This window comes from Crocodylus siamensis, chromosome 7 (assembly GCF_052110815.1).
Source record: "Crocodylus siamensis isolate JL-2025a chromosome 7, ASM5211081v1, whole genome shotgun sequence".
NCBI classification, from domain to species: domain Eukaryota; kingdom Metazoa; phylum Chordata; order Crocodylia; family Crocodylidae; genus Crocodylus; species Crocodylus siamensis.
Genome location: NC_143401.1, coordinates 67,701,415 through 67,723,490, shown reverse-complemented (window position 1 = coordinate 67,723,490; position 22,076 = coordinate 67,701,415). Strand labels below are relative to the sequence as shown.

Genomic DNA, 22,076 nt, shown 5'->3' with positions numbered 1-22,076 from the left:
ATACCGCATAGCTGTGTTTGTCTGGATGTCTCCCCGGGGGTCAAAAAAAACCTGTAGAAAAAAACCCAGCGCAGCACATGCTCAAGCAGCATGCCCTTGCAGTGCGGAGAACACTGTATATGTAGTATGTGGTGCTGCAAACGTGTTTGCAATGCCACATACCGCACAGCTGTGCTTGTCTGGACGCACCCTGTGAATACAAACTTTGCCAGTCCCACCATCTTCTAGTCATTTTGAGAGTGAAAAGTGAAAAAGGGAGAGGCCATATACAAGAATAGAATTAAACTGGACTGTATTTGACAAGAATAAGCAAAGTAAGAAATATATATCTGCAGTGTCCATAAGGTTGTTCATCCTTATGATGTGGAGTAGAAAAAGGTATGAATAGAGAATCTGCAGTAATCCATTGGCCACAAGCAGACACTCCAGAAATGTACTGACCTTTTAGAATAGGGAAGGAGAGAATTGTCCTTCCTCTTTCATAGCAGTTGATATGCTTGTCATGTATCCAGAAATGAAAAATGAGACTGAGATCAGAATCTCCTTCTTCAAATAAATCCATTGGTCAAGGTACACTAAGCCCCAAGGAACTGGCTAGGTAGAATGAGGAAAGAGTGGACTATATCTATTGCTTTATTCATTGCTAGTGTCAGAGAAAGAAATTTAACAAGATTGTTCCCTAGTGCACCACAACACTAAACAACATTCTGATCCTGGAAATGGCAGTCCCCAGAAATGAAGCTATGTAATTTATCTTTCTAACTTCTTGGTGATGTGAAGGGATGAAAAAAATGAATAGCTTCACAAGACTGTGTGTGCGCGTGCGTGTGCATGTGTGTGCGTGTGTGCGCGCATGTGTGCGCACACATATACGCACGCACGTGCGCACACACACACGCGGTGTTTGGCCAACCACCTATTTTCTGAATCACATAATAGTGTGGTATGGAATATTAGCCCATCTCTATCCTCAACACTTCAAACAGGCCCCTGACTCTTCTTATCAAATACTCTGAAAGGTTTTCTGATGTGGGAGAGGGCACTGCAGAGTCGCTGGTTTTGTAACCCCTACTGTCTTCAGTTGGCTCCTCCCTTTAACCTGTTTTGGGAACCAGAAAGGATACTCTCTTCCCATGGCCACTGATGAACTCCTGAGAGAAAGTTAATCATTTGGAACCTGCTCCTGTGAAAAGCTGAGCACTTTCTGGGAGACTGCAAAAACACTCACCTCCTTAAATTCGGTGTTTGAGGCTATTAGACCAAGCAGGATTGCACTCTTACTTAGGTAAAATATTGGAATTAGATGCACTATTTTTTTCATTAAGACAGAGTTGCAGTTGCCCAGCAGATGTGTATGTCAAAGTAGAACAGTCAGGGGAGGATATTTTCTTTCATGCAAAGGCACTATAAAATGCATATTGGTTTTTGCCTCAGCCAAGCAAAAATAATACTGAACTCTACTGAACTCCTGGCAGACTGTGATGTTGTTGGTAACAAAACTAGTATGAGATGGTGGCTACTTTGAATATTTGCCAAAGGGAGAGATGAAATAAATATGAAATAGAATTAAATGCAAAGTCAGTGGATACAGTTAGATGAATGGCTGGACATAGTTCAGTCTGCCATGGAGCAGGTGTGCAGTTAAGAGTGAGTGAAGCCTTGTTTACAGTGGTCTATGAATGTCATTCAAGGCTCTTGTTTTATCAATAATATAGCACTGGAAGGATGTGTCCATGTGAGCCAATAACAAAATTAATTAGAAGAAACTAATTTGTCTATTCCTTTTCACTGTTGTAAATGAAGAATGAATCCGCAGAAGTCAATGATTTTACACTTCGAATAAAGGTGTATTTATTGCAGTGTAATGCAGAAAATGTGGAATTGTTAGTGGTAGCATGGAATAAAGATTGTTGCTGCAAGACGATGGTGGTCTTGTTCCTGAAAACCTTTATCTTCCTTCTGTTTGAATTTCATGATTTTGTGGTGCTTTAGGATTCCCATTTGCTCTTGAAATTACATGTTGTGTTAATGGCCAACAGTGTTTTTCTTTCTTTGTGGATGAGATGGGACCTAGGGAAGACAGAGAAGGATGATGTAGATAATCCAAGGGTGCATTTTAAGTTGCAGAGTCCTGGAATTAGTTAATATTAATACCAAGTAGCCAGTTGCTGGCGGTTTGAGCAGTAGGAACTGGCACATTACATGAGTTTCAGAAAAGGAGTTATTGATGAAACATTCCAATTTCAATCTCATCAGCTCATGATCATGAGCAATGAGACAGTTTCATCATATGGCTATATTTTGTGCACACTGGTGATGTGTAGGGGGTGCATGTGTCTGCAAGTCTACCCCCTAAGATTGGTGGTGCACCCCCTGCGAAAAGCACTGCCGACACTGCTGGTGGCACCTACAGGCAGTCACCATTTGCCACCCCCCTTCACGGCTGACACTGCTGGTGGCATCTGTGGGCGATCCCCGATCACCACTGGCAATGCTGCCGGTGGTGTCTGCAGGCGGTCACCGACCACCGGTCGGCGTTTGTCACCTCCCCCCTGCCAACACCACCATGGCTGCCTGCAGGAGCTTCCCACTCAGCCCGCCCCTGCCGCCAACACCACCATGGCTGTCTGCGGGTGGTCGCCATGTCCCCCAGCCTCCAGTGGCACATGGTGTTCATGTTTGTGTGCAGGGCAGAGAGTTCATGACACTCAGCTGCCTAAGCACAACATAAAAACACAACTAGAATGGAAAGATGGCAGTTCTCCGTGGTCTAATCCAAATCAGTCAATGGGTCTGAAATGAGAATGTAATATTTGAGAAGGATACTGGCAACACTCTGCACGAATTAGGAAAATGTTTCTTATACTCATGAAAGTGTCAAAATAATTATAGCTGAAAACCCCTAATAATTTGATGCTGTCCTTTTTTGCAGCAGGGGTACCATGACATCTTTTCACCAATTATTGAAAGGGCATATGCCAAATATAGGGTACCTACTTCAGTAGAATCATAGAAAACCAGGGTTGGAAAGGACCTCAGGAGATCATCTAGTCCAATCCCCTACTCAAAGCAGGACCATCCTCAGCTAGATCATTCCAGCCAAGGCTTTGTCTAGCCAGATATTAAACTTCCAAGGATGGAGTTTCTACCACCTCTCTGGGTAACCCATTCCAGTGCTTCACCACTCTCCAAACTGAGTACTACAGGGCAGATCTGTGCAGTACTTCACATGTCTCGGAAGGGTCTAAATTGTTTCCTTACCCAACCCGTCTTATATCTCTGTATCTGAATGAGTACACAGAGGTAGGTAAGTATCACCCACATATTACAGATGAGGAACCTGTACCCAAAATGTTTGCTAATGCAGTGAGATTACTGAAGTGACGAGGAAAAGTTTTACAATCTGGCCTAAAATTACTTGCTCTGGGATCATTTGCCAGATATTAAACCTGAGTGTCCTGTCTTCAAATTTAGTGACTTTCCCACTAATAAAATCAAACGTTGATTAATTTAAAAAGCACTGAATTGATCTTGGCAAAAATAGGGAGCAATAATGTATAGAATTGACAAATATCAAAAGGTGGCTAAATTAATCTCTTAAACCCATCTGATTTACTATTATAGCAATAAATGTAAGTTGGAGGAATAAGCATAAGAAAATAAAATAAAAATTCCTCGTTAATTTTTCATATGCCTGAATACTCAACTTTAAATGTATTGTTCTACAATTCATAGAAAATTATATTTGCAGACCAAATTGACAAAACCTTAAAACCTTTTTCTCTTGAGAGCCTCTGTTAACACTGAGAAGAACTTTCGATCCTATTGATTTTTATTAACTTTCACATTGTTGTATTGCTTTCTTGCTTTAATTTATCAAAGCATTTCAAGAAGTTTTTGGTCCTCATTTTAGAGATTACTGATTTATTGTGTTCTGCTTACATCTAATTACAGAAGTTAAACAACAGTTTTTCTCACTTCAGAAATGAAACTTTCAACGAAAAAGGCTTTTATATGATGATTGATAGGACTACTGTATTTGTTTTAAAAATTCTCTTCGTTAATTTATTTTTTTGCAAAGTATAATAGTGTCAATATTACATTCAACTCAGATAAGTCCACTACAGGCACTCAAATGTCACTACGCTTCAAAAACATATAAAAAAATAAAGAAATGAATAGAAGCTTCCTTGTTCCTTAAATTATTACTGTGTTACCCTGAACTGTAAGTGAACCCTTTTTGCTTATAAAAGAAGCAGCTGTTCATGCGATTGAAACCATGGTTCATTACAAGCTGACCTCAAATGCAGGAGTAAAACTTCCTCTATTTTACTACAACTATTCAGACATGGACTAGAGATAAACAATAATCAAAATCAGGATGAAACTTGACTGGGAAACTCTCTCTATACTCTTTGGCAGAATTATAGGAGCTCTTGGATCACCAGGAGTGATATAATGTTAAATGACCCTAAAACATTCCCTTCTCAAATGCAGTAGGTCCTTGCTGCCAACTCGGGAGCAAACAAAGGCTGATTGTAATGACTCCTTAAGCATATGAGTATAAAAACATTAATTATCACATTTTTTCACACTAAACATTTATGGAGAGTCAAGATTAAATGGGTCTGTTTATGTTAATTTTATGCATCCTTCTGGGTAAATCATGTGATTAAAGTAGGTTTTTTTCATTTCTCCATTTCTGGATAGGGTATCATTCCTAAGTGTTTTCACTTGTTAGCTAGCACTTTATAATCAAACTAAATGTGAAACTAAAAATTAACAAATGAGGCTCTATTCTATTTTAAGCAAGGATGTTCTTCTATTCATTCAGCACCATTTAAAACATAACTTAATTCGCATTACAAGCAAAGTCTCTGTCTATAAGTAAATTAGGGCAGTTGTGTAGTACCTCCTTTTCCCTCTTCAGGCCCTTCATGTTATCTCTTTTCTGTAGTCCCCGTGTTTGTTGATGTCTATTTCTGAGGCCCACCTATCCTATCTAATATTATTCATGAGTGACCCATACAATGAGACTGCTCTTAGACATAAGGGGGGCCTCCAGATAAGCACGCACATGCCTCTTGCCCCGCCTCAAACCCCTTTGAGGCGGGGCAAGAGGCACGTGTGGGAGTGAAAAATGTTTCCTGTGCTGCAAGTTTGGGAGATATCCAGCGGTCTAAAAAAACTGAAGTTTAAAAAAGCGGGGCAGGGCATGGTCCCGGACCGTGCCCTGAGGCAACTAGAGGCTGGGTCCTCCATGGAGATGCTCTGGCTGCCAGAGCGTCTCTATGGTTGGCCCCTTGCCCTGGTGCTGATGAGTAAAGGGTCGGGGGGGCTGGAGAAGAGGGGAGGGAACCATGGGGGGACCCTTGATGGTCCTGGCCCCTCCCTCTGCCAGCCCCCGCCAGTCACCCAATCCCTGCCACGGCAGGCTTCTTCCCCCGACAGCCCTCCTGAGCCTCTCCCACCCCTGCCCTGGACAGCCCCATCCCCCAAGTCCCCCCATCCCTGCCCCCCCGCTCCATAGTTTAAAGAACTAGACAAGCCCCCCCTGGCACTTACCAACTGCCATATGGCTGACTGGGGCCCTGCCCACACAGTGCAGGGCAAGCTGACAGCCCCAGCAGCTCACCCCAGGCCCTGCTGCCCCCCAGCTGTCCTGTGCTGCCTGGGGGGCTCTGCCAGGAGGCCCTGGAGCCCCCCCCAAGGTAAGGAGAGGCACTTTTTTCCCATTTTTTCTGGGTTTTTTCTGGTTTTTTTTTTAAGTGATGGTGCCTGGGGTTGTTGGGGTAGCCTTGGAGGTCTGGGGGTGCAAGTGGGGGGGTGAGGCTGGGTGGGGCAGCCATTTGGAGGTCTGGGGGAGTAGGGGGTGGGGCTGGATGAGGCATCAATTTGGGGGCTGGAGTGGGGCATGTGGGCTTTGCAGGGGGGTGGTAGCTGCTGTGGGGACCATTTGGACCCTGTTGAGGGGCTGTACTCCCTTGTGTGGGGGCTGAATCTCCTGTTGGGGAGTCAAACCCCTTGTGTAGGGGCTGAATCCCCTGTTGGGGGGCCAAAACCCTTGTGTGGGAGCTGTATCCCTTATGTAGGGATCCATCCCTTGTGAGGGGGCCATCACCCTGTGGGAGGGCAGCAAAATACTATGATAAGAGACTTGCTTTAACACTAAGATATATCAATAAGACATTGCCCATCTAATCACAGTCTGTCTCACTGTCTCTCTCTCTCTCTTTATAGATAATATTCCATACCACACTATTATGTGATTCAGAAAATAGGTGGTTGGCCAAACACCGTGTGTGTGTGTGCGCATCACCTTGATGCATTCCATTTCCACCCACGTTAAGTCCTTTTTATACCACCAGATAGGGGCATTGGATCCATAGTGTAAATAAGAATCAGGCCTCAAAAGCTTAAGCTCATTTTGACTAGGGAATTCAAAATGTATCTGTTCAAATTATTTGTAAGTTAGTTCACCCAAATTCACTTCTTCGGTTTGCTTTCAGCAGTGCTTAGATGGACCAATCTTTGTATGCAAAGGGTGCATCTACACAAGACATTAAAAAAGAAGAAGACTAATTCTACTGTACATTAGCACATCACAGCAAAAGCCATGCTAATGCACTAATGCACAATAGAATAAGTCTACTGCACAATAGCATCACATAAACAATGTGCACTGATGCTACTGCTCAGTAGTATTATTCATTAAGTTCTGTGCACTGTGCAGTAGGATCGTGCATTAAGTGACAGTGCATTACTTGCGGAGGAACATGGATTTGTGGATATTTTAGAGAGTGACTTTGGGATTTTTTTTATCAGGGATTTTTCAGTTTTCCGACAGGGAACACCAGAATTCCTGCTAGGGAGGCCAGTGGCAGGACCCTGCCTGCTCAGAGCTGGCACCTTGGACCCATCTGGCTGTGGTTGACCTCCTGGACAAATGGGGCCAGAAGGACATGCTTTGACAGTTCAAAGCAGGCCACCACACTGGGAACATCTTCTGGGTGATAGCTGCCCAGATGGCCAGGCAGGGGACAAGCGTGGCAGTAGTGCTGCGCAAAAGCCAACCCTGCAACCACAGTCCACTGGCACCTGGCCCAGAGGGGCAGATGCCTCTACTGGCTCTGCAGTCTCCATCTGGGTCTGGAAGGTACACAGCAGGTCACAGCCAGACAGCAGCCTCCACTGCCAGACTGCTGCAGGGTGCAGGGAACTCTCTGGGTTGCTTCAGCAGTCCAGCTGGCACAAGAGGTAGTGTCCACAGTTGGCTGGGCCCCAGAAGCTCCTGAGAGCTAGTAGCCCTGAGCTACTTGCCAGGGTGGCTTTTTATACTGCTGGGGACAGCACAGGTGCTGGCCCTGGGCTCTAGCTCCCCTGGCTGAAGATTCAAGAGAAGCCACGCAGGGTTATTTTGCCCCAAGTGGCACAATTTGCTCCACAACAAAGTGCATGTCTGAGCACGTGCACTGAAGCAAAAAGCCCTGGCTCATATTTGGACCGCTTCTATTTGAGCTGCTGCAAGTGCATGTGCTTGCAAGTGTTGATGTGCCCAAGGTGTATTCCAGTTTACTGGATCTTTATGCATAGCCTTTAAGACATCCTTATTGTTTGTAAATAAAAGATGGTATATTTGTAGTTATGCAATGTGAGCTAACTAATCACATTAGTCTCAGATTTAAAAAGATTCTGAGATATATCACTAAGCATTTGTATCCATCAAGTAATAGCAGTGTGAATGATCCTTGGTCCAGTAAGATGAGCAGATCCATGTTAATATTTTGGCTGTATTCAAACAAATCCATTGAGTTCTAATCTACCTTTCTTATGGGTAATGTGAAAGCAGTGGGAAAACAGGTGACCTTCTAGGTTTTCAAAATTTAAGAATTAGTTTTTAAAGGTCACAGAAAATCACAATAACTGGGTTGCCAATGTCATTTTTCAGTTAGCTGAGATGCTTGGTTAAGTGCTGATAACTTCTCCCGTCAGTAGGTCTTCCCACAGCTGCTCTCCCATTTAAGAGAGAGCACTGATGATTTTTTTTATTTTATATTATAAATATAATTGAATGTATGAATATAATTGATAAAATCTTGACACATTGCCTCAAGAACTGGTTTGAGAATGGTTTTCCACAAAGTTGGGGATCACTGTACTCTGAATTATGTCACTTTAAGACATTAGCAAAATTACAACTACTTCTGTTGTGTAGGTGATAATTTTAAATTAAAAATACACCTAAAGGAAAATTTAAAAAATCTAGACTTCTAGTACTATTTTACACTTCCTGTCTGTAACCAGAGGCCTATCAAACACCTGCAATCTGCTTCCAGGGTAGCAGGCTACATTATTGATATGAGTCTCTCCTACTTCGTTAGTCTCCGTAGCTTTGCACTCTCTGGGCTACATTCTGGTTGACATGTAGGGTGTACTCACATAAAATCCCTTATCCTAAGACTGCATCAATCTCTTAATACCCACTTACAGGGAGAAAGGGGGCATTTGGTGTCACTTCTACACAGAACAGATCAGAACACGGTATCATTGGCACTAATTTAAACTTGCTCTGTTCTCTATATGTGAACTGTTACCCTACTGTTTATAGTGCCTTTCCTATTCTTTGTAGGGCCTAAACAGTCTTGATGTTTTCCCTTTGTGCTTAAGGTTTATCCTTTGGATGCACATCTCCCCTCTTGCCTCCTAGCTCCTCCCTCATTCCTAGCTGCCTTCTTCCTGCAGACAGAAATTCCTTTCAGCTTTTTCCATCATTGTTTCTGCTTCTGTGGGTCTTTATTCCTCTTTGTTTCCTGTTCATCCCTGCCTCTGGAGCTCTGTGGTTGAGATGGATTCTCTATTTTTGCACTCAAGAGGCTGATCTGTTATTTGCTTCCTGGTTTTAGGAGAAACTTTGTGAGTATGTGACTGGTTCTAGAGTTCAAGCTCAGTTTCTCTGATATTCGTTATTAATAAGCTTGTAGCCATCAGCTGAGCACATCTGTACCATCAGAGGCATAACTGAGAGTAGCTGTGGTTCTCATGCAAGCAAAAGGAGTGGTAAAAGGGTTCAGTAAAGGACAGGAGTATTCCTCCTCTCAGCCTCAGTTTGCCTCCCTCTTTACATTCTAGGTCACTAGCCAATGTTTCTTCATGTCTTTTATGTTTTGCTGATGTGAGAACATGTGCAGTGTTCCATGCAATATTTGAAGATACCTTCTTAGCGGCATTGAAATAAATTAGACAAAGAGATTACTGAAATGACCAGTCACATATCTAAAAATCATAGAGACAGCTGTTTTAGTCTTTGTAAGCCTTGCTTTCTCTGTGCTTGAAAGCCTGGTCCTGTTTTTTTCTCTTGCTTCTCTGTAGGCTGCCTGAAATCTTCCCCATGGTGATGATGGACACATGGTTCTTCAGCTAGTCTCAAAGGGCTAAATAGAATTTACATCTCAGGGGGCCAAAATCACCTTGATGCATTCCATTTCCACCCACGTTAAGTCCTTTTTATACCACCAGATAGGGGCATTGGATCCATAGTGTAAATAAGAATCAGGCCTCAAAAGCTTAAGCTCATTTTGACTAGGGAATTCAAAATGTATCTGTTCAAATTATTTGTAAGTTAGTTCACCCAAATTCACTTCTTCGGTTTGCTTTCAGCAGTGCTTAGATGGACCAATCTTTGTATGCAAAGGGTGCATCTACACAAGACATTAAAAAAGAAGAAGACTAATTCTACTGTACATTAGCACATCACAGCAAAAGCCATGCTAATGCACTAATGCACAATAGAATAAGTCTACTGCACAATAGCATCACATAAACAATGTGCACTGATGCTACTGCTCAGTAGTATTATTCATTAAGTTCTGTGCACTGTGCAGTAGGATCGTGCATTAAGTGACAGTGCATTAAGTTTAGTACCTGTTTAGTACCTGCATGTTCAGAATTGGACCTTTTGGGCATGTCTACACATGCATTAAGTTTAGTACCTGTTAAGGTTCTTAAGGTACTTAACAGGTACTAAACTTAATGCATGTGTAGACATGCCCAAAAGGTCCAATTCTGAACATGCACATTGAAATGAGCAACTCTTTTCATGTCAATGGGGAAAAATGCAATGTCTGAGAGTGTGCAGGACAAGTCCTAAAGTTATTTAAAATGCCTGATTTACTAAGAACTTTTTGAAAATTAGAGTATTAAAATGTAAATATACAATTACATTGTGTGAATAGCTTAAGAATTTAAAACAAGTACAGAGGAACAGTTCTTTGCTTTAATTTCTTTGTATTAAGCTAAAAACACAGAAAGAACATCAATCTCTGTTGGGTTATTTGTTTGAAATGTAATCTTTCACACCTTTTGAGACACAAACAAGACTAAAACTTAGTGACATGTACATAACAGTGGGAATGCAGTATGGCTTGTAAACATAAAACATTGCCTTTTTTAAAGATTATTTCTAGGGTGTTCCTTATTTGTGTAAGAGGCATTCTGCTAGAAATGGAAGAATCTGTGTATTCTATTTTTTAAGAATACACATACTGTAATGTCAGTTTACATAACAATTAGCTTAATCAAATTATATTGATACAGAAGGCTTCTTTGTCCTCCCATGTATGTCAGTTCTGCATGAATTTAGCTACTTTGGCTTCACTGCAGTTATTGCTGATTTACACTGGTATTCCTGAGGAGAAAGTTGAGACCAACAGACGTATTCTGAGTTGGCCAATTCACTGTTAAAAACATATTCCATTAATTCAACTGCTTACATGTATTGCATTGTTGCACTTAGCTAGTGTCTGGTATTCACATCTCCACTTTAAAATATACATCTTTGAAATACAATCAATACAGTGTTTTCAGATTTTATCATAGTATTACCTTACACCTTTATAACTGAACACCTGTAAAATGCTTCCATTATAACCCTTCAATCTAAATGATATAGCTCAGCTCTCTCTTCATGAAGTACAACATAAAAGGTTTCAACCTAGCATTAGTGGACCAGATTCTCAGGTGGAAAAACCATACCAGTTTACTCCCAAGTGAAGATTTGCCACAGATTGTCTTTTAAGATTATTTTTAGGTTTTGTAATATTAATTACTTGTTGATGTTGCAGCTGACAATCCTTAGGCTGTAACTCTAACTCTTAGGGCTGGGCAATAAATACATTTTCTTTTTGAGGGTCCTTGGCAAAGAGGTCCTCATCATCAAATCAACCTCAGTCTTGAGGTCAGATCTATCTTCTGTGCTGCAGTATCTGTGTCTGTGCAGGTTCACCCTGAACAAAGGAGCTAGGAAACTAGTACAGCAAACGCTGAACCAGTCAATGTAGCAGTCAAACAACAGGCAGATATGGTAGTGTAACCCAGGCCGTACTCCAAGAGGTCCCTCCAATTGAAGGGATCAAAGCAGGTGCACAAGTGCTGTGGGAGGTGTAGGGACTCTCCTCCCCCTATAGAGCAGAGCCAGATCACCAATGGGGACTTAACCATATACCTTTTAATGTGCCGCGAGGGGCAGGATTCAACAAAGGCTAGACACTTACAATCATAGACATATTCATCCAGCTGACAAAGACAGGGTTAACCAAAATGTAAACACAAACAGAAGAACAAACAATACTGGCTGGTGAAATATAAAAGGCACAAAATGACAAGGAAACGTAGGGCCTAGGTACCTGGAGGGGGAGAAAGCACAATGCCCCCTTTCCACTGCAAGAAGAATTTTTTCCTGTTAGCTCATTTACCCCAAGTCACCCCAGCTGGGACTTGAACTCAGACCTGCCACATAGTATAATGAAGCTTTACCACACAGCCCCCGTGCTGGTACTGCTACAGGCTGCTCGGGGTCTTGACCTTCCAGAAGCCCCGGCCTCACGTCAAGCTGCCTGGCCTCTGATTGGAGGAGCTGGAAGCAGAGCTGGGAACCTCTCAGGTCGCTGCTCAGATCCTGGCTGGAGCGGGGGAGCCTCCCCTGCTGGCTGCAGCCTCTCCCAGGGGATCCTGGAGCCCAGCGGGGAGTCTCTCCTGCCGACCGCATGCCGCGCTGCTGACGGTCCCACTGCTGCCTGCAGGTCCTGCTCCTTCAGGCTCTTCTGGGGCACTGCTCCCACCCTGCTGGCTCAGCTCTTTGAAGCTCCTTCCTTGTGGCCCCTCACTGGTCTGTCCTGAGTCAGCCGCGCCACCCCTTTTATCCCCCTCCAGGTGACCCAAGGGGCCAATCAGGGGACATGGAGGGTGAGTCTCTGGGGCCTGATTGGTGAGGAAAGGGAATCCCAAGTCCTCCAATCATCTTTTGCCCTTTCAAAACCCCTGGGCTAAGTCACTGCCAGCCAGCCCAGCACAGTAGTTTTGGACTTTTTATCTGAAATCCAAAAATTGATTATAAGAGAAGGCCAGGACTGGGGAGCCCAAAGGGGAGCTGGAATGCCACTCCAGTTTATTTCCTGTACTGATTAGATGCCCTTCTTTCTGCTCCATTTCCTGTGCTCCCTGCCCTATCTGCTTCTCTGCTTTCTTCTCCCTTCTTGTGTTGTATTGTATTCATGAGTGATAGCCAAAGATTCAAAAGATCTTAAATGCTTGTAAAATCTACTGAAATCTATCAGGAAAATGATATGACTACCAACATATTTATAACATGCCTTTTAAAGTACGTTTAAAAGGATAAATGGAAAGAATTTTCTGAAAAATTTGTATTCAAAAGAAACGTTTAGTTAATTGACAAATATTCCTTCCATAAGGCATTTTTCACCCAAAGGACACTTATAAACTGCTACAGTGTTTTTCCTCCTAAAGGTATTTATAAACTGCTTAGAATAATTTCACCAAAAACTAAAATGCAGTCATTCCCGGGCAGCAAACACAACCACTATACCATTAAGAAAGGGAACGAAGGATATTCTCTTCAACTGCATCTGCAGGGAAATCATAGTCAAGAATACTAGAACTGAATATACTGTAATTTTTAGGGTGCTAGAGACAACATGTTTACCCTTACAAAAATATTGTTTAATTTTCTGTGAACACAAGTAGTATGATCACAAGCTGTGCCTCTCTTCTGGAAGATGAATACAATGCTCTGTAAGTGTCCAGTTCAGGACCCACTGAAGCCACTGCCACTTTGGCTTTGCATCATCCTTAGCAATATGTTGTGACATCAGTTCAGGTACTGGCCAGTTGGCAGGTTATTAGGGGCAGACTTACGTTCAACCCTTTTCAAAGGGAAGTGGGGATTTGCTTCTCAGGAGACATAGACACTATTCTGATATAACTGTGACTTCTACACGCTCTGATAAGGGTATAGGTGAACTATATCATGGTCACTTTGCCATGGATGAGCTAGGGTTCAAGTTCTAATGATTTGCTTTACTTATACTTCTATGGGAGTGCGCAGCTGTAATAGGTAGGTCAGAACAGCTTATATCAGGATGCAGACAGCAGTCAAAATGTTTGCTTGAGCTGGCTGCTGAAAGTACTCTACAGCCGTGACCAAACACAAGTGCATGGCTGCAAAATGCTTTAAAAGGGCCCGATCCTTCAAAAATCTGACCCCTCATTGCATGAGTGTTCAAATGAAGATGTTTCAAACAGAGCGTCTTCAATAATTTCTATCTGCTCTGCTTCCTGGCCTGTTGCTGTTTTCAGAATGAGAGGAGGGAAGGGGATTGGAGGGAGTTTGGTCTGGGGATTTTTCAATCCCCACTGGAGGGTGGGGCAGGTGAATTGGAGCCCCCTTTCTGGGGTGGGGCTCCAATCCATCCACCCCAACCTGCAGCCCTGGCTGGGGAACTCCTAGAATGAGCTTCCTGTGCTCCCTTTCTTCCCTCCGATTCTGAGAACAGTGAAGGTTGTAGGAAGGAGGGGCCACTGTTAGGGGAAGCTGGCTGCAGGTTTGCAGCCAGCAGCTAGATTCCCCTCCCCTCTGGAACCAACAGTGAACTTCTGTTTGATCCGGGGAATTATTCTAACTCAGCACACTTCCTGGAAAGCATTCTGAGGTGCAGTGGGGATCTGCACTTCTCTCTGAGCGCTCAGTGGGAGCCAACCTCTTTTGGTGGAGCGCCACAAATCAGCCCTGCTTCCTCCCTGAGTGCCACTCCAATCCCCTTCCCATGCTGAACAGTCACTCTTCTTTCTGGTCCTGGGCCAAGCTGCTGCTGTCATTAACAACACAGCTTGCAGCCCTCTAGCTTTTCCACAGAGGTCTCCCATCCAAACACCATGAAGTGGTATGAGAACTGATGGGAATAGTTTGAAGGATACAGATTTCAGTCATTAATTTTTTTCCCCCCTTCTAAAACTCTCAGTTGTTTAACTGCTGCACTGACTGGTTCAGTGCTTGCTGTGCTAGTCCCTGGCTCCTTGTTTCAAGGGGAACTTGCACCCCAAGACTGAGGTTCCTCTGATAGCAAGGAACTCCCTGCCAAGGACCCACCCAGATAATACATTACCCAACCCCTAAGAGTTACAGTTGTAGACCAGAGATTGTCAGCTACAGTATCAATTGGTGATACTTTTAACTCTCAAACAGATTCCAGAGCTGAGACCATCTTTCCCACCTTAACTCTGACTTTTACTTTCCCCAGTAGTTTGAGTTAAAGAGGAAGTGTCAGTTGAATTTTCTGTTCTCTACATTTTGAGCCAGGTCTTTTATAATATTTAACCACAGTGTGGTATTTTAATGCAGCTATTGAGATGCAGTTCTTGCTCAGGCACGTTTTAAAAACATGCAAATGTCTGCAATTTGAAAAAGAAATAGTGTAACACCATCAAGTTTAAGGTGCAGAATTTCTCTTCAACCCTAGCTTTAACTATTACTATAACTTTAACTAATGACTGTTCATTTCAACCTGACCTTGAGTGGACTTCACAAAATTTCATCTATCTTCTGTGCTTGGAAGATGGTAGAAAGCTGGTATAAAATGTTAAAGGAGGAAAAATGTTGTCACTGAGTAATATTTGTTAAAGGTTTAAAAAGCAAATGAAAATCCAAATAGTTATTCAGTGTGGTTCTGTGATACTTAATAAAAAGAACCTGTACAAAAACCCAACCTTAAGATAAGGCCTAAACTGTGTTTAAATAGCTACTTTCAAAGCACTACTGTAAAATATGCTGTTTGATGTCATTCATGGCTACTCTGTTGGGGAATGTAGATTTCCCCATGGTCATATTGGATTGACTCAGGAAAACATACAGGGATCTAAATATCTAAGAGGGAGGTCTGTGACTTGCTAACTGTTGGAAGTTGCTCAGGAGTGATGCAGATTATACTCTCACTCCCCCTTCAAAGAAGGTCAGAACAAAACAACCCTCCATGACCAAAAAACCAAAATACAAGGTATGTTATAATATATTATACTTTCACTGCCTTCTTTGTTCTGATCCCTGAACATCTGCCTCAGGCATCTGCCACATGCTGCAATGTGATTCTCTATACATATTTTTATTTATTTATTTTTACTGTCTGAAAGTTACGATGCCGTGTGTTTTTAGAAGCCTTAAAGAACCCAAGTCTTTGCCGGAAAAACTGACAAGCTAAACAGAAAAAATACAGTAGAAAAGGTGGCAAATTTTTCCATATTAGCTGTTTTAATCTTTTTTCCTTGCTTATTTTTCAAGCCTTGCCCATTCTGCTAATTTTTCCCACTGTTTTGCTACTTTAATTATAGACCTTGTTGACTTTTGTTTAACCTTTTCATCAGTCTTTAACGTTAACCTTTTCTGTGCTTTTACATTACTTGCTTTTAACCCTTTCTTATGTTTGCATTCATTTAAAATGATTTTATTTTTAAAGTGTTCAGCGTATTTACATAATCAATTTAACTTGAGGCTGACCAAAGTAATTATTTTGTCCTCGCAAGGAACTTTACAGAACACTCTGCTGATTAGTCTGCTGAGCTTTCCTGCAGTGCTAGAGCCATTTGGTGTCTACATGATCATGAACGGTATGTGTAAAGTAAGCATGAAAATTGCACTGTCCTTCACCTTTCCTGGTCTTCTCTGTACTTATGAGCCTGCAGGGTATTGCAGTTGTAGATCATACTCCACCTGCTCACAAGAACAGAGCAAATACATAGCTGCTTTGTGGTATTTTTTTAGATGACATGCCTTAGCAATATCTTTTTAAAAGCCAAATGTGATTGACTTCTATATCCTGCATGGTTACAGAGGACCTATAAAACAATTCTTCACCGTAGAAGACATTTTAATCATAAAACCTTTTTGTCCATCCCAGGTTAGGTAATGTGTTACTTAGGAAATCTGTGTCTAACCTGATTTTTTTTTTAAAATGTGATACATCAGGCAGTGAGGAGAGCTGGACTCAGAGGTTTGCACTTACTATATTTTTTCTTACCACAGCATGTATTATATAATCTCACCAAGTGGAGTTACCAAAATACACATTTTATATATTTTTTATTGTCCTGACCTCAGAAAATCACTCTGTACTGCACAATTGCTAAACCATCAACTAAAAGAGCTTTAACATGCCCAGAATAATTATTAAATGAACCAGAGAGCTGCACTGGCAAAGATATATTTCAGCTTGGAGTTCAAGATCTGTGAGCTGGCTTAAATCCAAAGGCTTTGACAATTTTCTGCTACCGCACTCATGCCACTTTTCTTTTGATCAGTTGCTTTCTGTATGAGAAAACAGACTGTGCAGTGGAGCAATCTGAAGAGGGATTGAAAGGAGCAGGTTTCAGAAGCATGGGATGTTCAAATCTTGGGTTGGAAATACAAAATTTAACTGCATTGCAATTTGGCTCCTTGATACAGATGTTTCTTCAGTAGAGACAGACCCTGCAGGTTCTGAAGCATACCTAATTAATACATTTTTTGACAGAAAATGTTGAGATGTAGGTGAGAGTTTGGGGAGGGCCAGCACTTCTGTGTAAATACATAACCAGTGATTTATAAACACCTTAAATTACAGGTTTTGTTTTCACTTTTGATAAGTTGATTGGTCTTTTGTGCAGGATGCCATCTTGGTCTCCTCTGCTTGGAACACCAGTGTGGATGGTCTCCTAAGGTTCCAGTAGGAGACATGCACAACCTAGCCATTAAACAAACTAGAAACAGACATGCTGGGGAAGAGAAGCAATGTAAAAATAAAAAACATTGAAAAACTCATAGATTTAGATAAAAAAATGTCATTTAAATACAGACGATCTTTGATTTATCTATGTTCCCCACTCTTAACATGACAAATCACCCAATGATCAAATCCAATCCTAAACCTGTTTTGCACGTTGCATTTATCTGAATATATTTTTCACAGAAAATGGCCTTTCCTGCTAAAAATTATATCTGTTTCTTCTGAAATATTGTTTTTAGTGAAAGATTTAAAAAAATCATTTGGTTTTCAAATATTAAAAAAATGTTCAGTTTCTTCAAAAAACTGAAGCCTTGTCAAAAACTAAGTTTTTCATACCTTTTCATGGAAAGTTCTGTAATCTGACCTGGTCTAATATCAGTGTCTTATATCTACCAGCTCTTCCTGAAAGAACAAGAAGTTTATTCTAAATTATTTAAGTCCTTGATTTGATAGGATGTAAAAGGTGGTCTCCCTCCATTTGCTTTATAACTTGTAAAATTAATCTAAAACACATCTATATCCACTTCCCTGCCATTGTTTTCTTTTTAGTGCACCAGCTGAAGAAACTGCTTGTTGATGAAACACTAAAGGCTCCAGTTCAGAGCTGTGATGCCCAGGGCAAGTCATAGCCTGTGCACTAGATGTTTCTGTGGGAAGAGTGAGAGCAGGGTAAAGAATTCTCCCACTAGGGTTTGCTTCCCCTACACTTAGTTTCCAACTTGTGCACAGGAATCTCATTGCTTTTTCTGCTAAAAATCCTCCTCTAACTAATGGAGGTGTATTTTAGTCATGTGGACTGTATATCTCCTTTTCTGTTATTAATAAATACCGAAGTAAATATTCTCAGGTTTTTTGTAAGCAGTGTAAACCATCATCTGATGCCTCTTGCAGGCAGTTGCCTTCATCTGATCAATCTTCCCAATATCTAACCTTTCTCTTGTAGCAGTATGGGTTTGGGAATGACATTTGTACTGTGAAATAGGAAAGGGAAGTAGCATGGTGAGAATATGAACACTCTATAGAGAATCAGCTTTCCTTAAGGTTTTTAACTCCTTTCTTTACTCCCAAATAGTGACTGCAAAAGCCTGCTAGAGGATGAGGTTTCGGACCAGTAAATAGAACAGCCTTTCTTTTGAAGTTCTAAGTTGTTTCTGATGAATATTTGCAAATATCTTCTAATCCAATTATTCTCAACGAGGGTGCTGTGAGATATTTTTAAGGGTGACAAGCAATAAGCACTGCTAGGTGTGCAGACATCTACCCAAGATATAAACTAAGAGGGTTCAAATAGGAATTCATAGTGCTAAAAACTTAACCTGCTGTGTTCTGAATTCTTTGTAACAGAAAAATTGCTATATTATTTCTCCATAGTCACAAAACAAGCGTTTTCTGAGTAGGACCTTGAGTCTAATGAGATCGAGAACCACTGTTCTAATCAAACCTTGTATAATGTAGCCTCGTATTCTCTTAGGGGGATTGAAAATCCCCAGTTACGTAATCTCACAAAAAAGGGGTCCATGTCATGGAATACTCAGTGGCCACGCATAATTCACTTGGTTCACAGTGCATCATTTCATGGAAAGTACTGTAAACTGAAATCAGGTAGTCATGGAGACTACCTGATTTTTTGGGTGTACTTTTGAACCATTCCAGGTGGCTTTAAACTAGTTTAACAGACTGTATCATCTATTTCAGGTTTAAACTGCATTTAAACTGCTCTAAGTGTTACATGGTCCATAACCATGTGGAAATGAAGGAGCCAGGTTTATTTTGTTGTGGTCTGGAAGGAAGTTGCGTAGACATGTAGAAAAATCCATTCTTGGCCAGGTCTGACATCCTATCAAGTCATTCTATCTCTCTGTGCCTCAGTTTTCCTCTCTGTAAAATAAGGGTCTTAAGAAGGATTTCCTTTTTTAAAGAACTTTGACATGTACTGATGGGATATAGTGTACTGTGTAAGAGGCAGGTATTATTACTATTGATATTATTATTAGATAAATCCAGCAGAAAGAATGTAAGGCAAGTTTTGTCTGCTGTGACATTTATCTTCTCTCATCGGCAGTGTAGTTGCTGGGGAGTTACTCAGAGCTTTATTCATGTAATTTTTTTTCTATCTAGGTTCTTAAATGATATTTATCATCATATCCAAGTGCCTTCCAAAAGTGATCATGTACACAAACTGAACATGAGCGAGTCAGAAAATCATTAACATACAGATATTTCTGATACCTTAGCAATGTCTGTGGTCAGTACATCTTTTTTGTATCTTTTTCTTTCTTTGCTATACAAGTGAAAAAGAAGAAGAAGAAGAAGAAACAGCACAGAACTGGATGATACTCTGAGTCCTTAGGTCATACTACTTTTGTTTTATTACCTTCCTCTGAATTTCACTTTCTGCCCAGAAGGCTGAAGGCATGTTATCTCATTTAAAGGCAGTCACAGGGCAAGTACTGCCAACAAGGCCAGGTGTAATTCAAAAATATTTATGCATTGTCAGTTCTGGAATTAATCTTTCTTAATTGGATTGACACAAGCTAATGTCTGCAGGTAATGTAAACTGTCAAACACTTTGCTAGTGACAGCATGTTAGGTAGGGTGGTGAGTTTAATGAGAGAGATCTAAATCATGATCAGAGTGGTGGGATTGGAGCCTGGTGCTTTTAGATGCATTAAAAATGTCATGTTAACTATGAGCTTGAGCTGTGAGCTTAGAGGGGCTGCTTACTTATTTGTTTGCAATTTCTAAAAGAAAGAATTGGGCATGTAATAGCTAATGTCTTCAAAGGAAAGCAGCTAGTGTGTGGCTGAAACTGGTGCAGTGAAGCTGACTTACTTTCAAATGCATGTAATTTGATTATTAATTAGTTGACTTATTTAATTTGGTAAATCAACAGTAAATACCTGTCCAACCTTTTATATCATTTACAATTCTGGAAAAGCAAATGGTAACTGCCAATTCTGTTCAAACATAGTAATCTGCCAAAAGACCACGTGGCACAGCCTTGGAGCAGTTCACACATCCCTCATTCCTCTTCCAAAATGCCAAGGAGATGAATAGTATATATATTCATTAATACTGTAATAACTCCAAGGAGGAGCCCTATTCAGTTTCATTGCTGGTTAGGGGCCAATCCTACCTGACTTTCCTTGACTTTAGTGGGAATTCTTCCTGAGTAAGGCAAACAGGATAAGGGTTTGCCTTAAAACAGCAAGAGACTTGAATAGGGCTTTTATTTTGAGGTGTCTGGGACGGGTCCTTGCTAATTAAAATAGAAATAAATCCAATGATTCAATCTTCCAAACTAAAGAAAATGAAGGAGAAGGAGGGTGGAAAGCCCCATCCAAAATGAATAGGGGAACAACCAGAAAGGAAGTGAAAAAGGGATACCAAACTGTTTAAAGATCAGTCTTAATTCAGAGAAATCTTGCTTATGTTATGCAAGGTTGGACATGATGATCTCAGTTATTACAAAGCTGTTGCAAGCGAAGCCCCACTTCTGGATATGTTGGGTGCACACACTTACTCTCCTCCCAAGCATCTATGAGCAAACAGCACAAAGTCATATGCACCATATGTAATAATGACTATGACCTTGTAGGAATTATGGAGACCTGGTGGAACTCCACCTATGATCGGTTGATGGCAGTAGAGGATTATACCTTGTATAGGAGAGACCGTGTGGGGAAGAGGGGTGGGGGTGTTGCTCTGTACATCAAAGATCAGCTCAAATTCCCTGCAAATTGAGTTTCCAAACCAGGAAGGGCATCTTGAGACCCTCTGGGACAAGATACAAGGAGAACATGGGGTGGGTGACTTACTTGTAGGAGCCTACTATAGACCCCCCCCACCAAGAGAAGACCTAGATCGGGAATTCATTAGGGAACTGGTCAAAGCCGCATGCTCCTGATGCTTGATCATCATGGGGGACTTCAACTTCCCTGACATCTCTTGGGATGAGCACACGGCCAAATCTGACAGGTCATGTAGCTTTCTCACATGCATCAATGGCCTCTACCTAACCCAGGATGTCTATGGACCGACTAGGGGAGGGGCGTTGCTGGATCTGGTCCTGGCCAAAGGGGAGGACCTGGTGAGCAATCTGTATATTGAGGGGAAGCTTGGTGACAGCGACCATGAATTGGTCACCTTCTTGGTTCACCAAAGAGCAGGCAAACCCCTCAGCAAAATGGAAGTCCTTCACTTTGAGAAGGCTGACTCCTGAAAAATGAGAGAACTGATCAGTCAGGCAATTAGAGGCTGTACCTCCACAGAAAAGGGAGCACATGAGGAATGGTCAACCCTCCAAAACATAATCCTTGAAGCACAGGGTAAAGCCATCCCTTCTCGCAAGAAATGCAGTCAACGAGCAAGGAAGCACCTATGGCTAAATAAGGAACTGTTGGACCTCTTTAAGCTCAAAAGAGTAGCCTATACCAGCTGGAAAACAGGAAGCATGACCAAAGAGGATTACTCTGCACTCGCCTGTACCTGCAGAGAGCGGTCAAGAAAAGCCAAGGCACAAATCGAATTTAGGCTAGCTACGGGGATCCAGGACAATAAAAAAGCCTTCTTTAGATATGTGGGAAGTAGGAAAAAGCACAAGGACAGTATTGGGCCCCTGAGAAATCCAATGGGGCAACTCACATCAGATGCCCAAGAAAACACCAATCCCCTAAATTATGTTTTTTGCATTGGTTTTCAACCTTCCCACGAGGATCACACTGCCAGGAACAGCACAAACCAATCTGGGAGCATGTGACGGGCCCGAAATTGATGTGGATCAGGTAAGGGAACACCTTGAGAAACTAGACATTCACAAGTCCATGGGCCCAGACAGAATGCACCCGAGGGTCTTGAAAGAGCTAGCAGACATCATTGCATCCCCCTTGACAGGGATATATGAAAAATTGTGGCACTTGGGTGAGGTCCCAGATGACTGGAAAAGAGCCAGTGTGGTCCCTATGTACAAGA

At 41.8% G+C, this 22,076-nt stretch overlaps 1 long non-coding RNA gene across 2 annotated transcripts in view; it reads left to right on the top strand.

The window, feature by feature from the left end:
• Nucleotides 1-15,255: 15,255 nt before the first annotated feature.
• The window catches only part of LOC149859935 (uncharacterized), a 29,551-nt gene continuing 22,730 nt past the window's right edge, over nt 15,256-22,076 (top strand). For both annotated transcript variants that reach the window (XR_016443680.1, XR_016443679.1), the window contains exons 1-2: nt 15,256-15,344; nt 15,868-15,951. This is a non-coding gene — a long non-coding RNA (uncharacterized LOC149859935). The remainder of the gene's footprint in view (nt 15,345-15,867; nt 15,952-22,076) is intronic.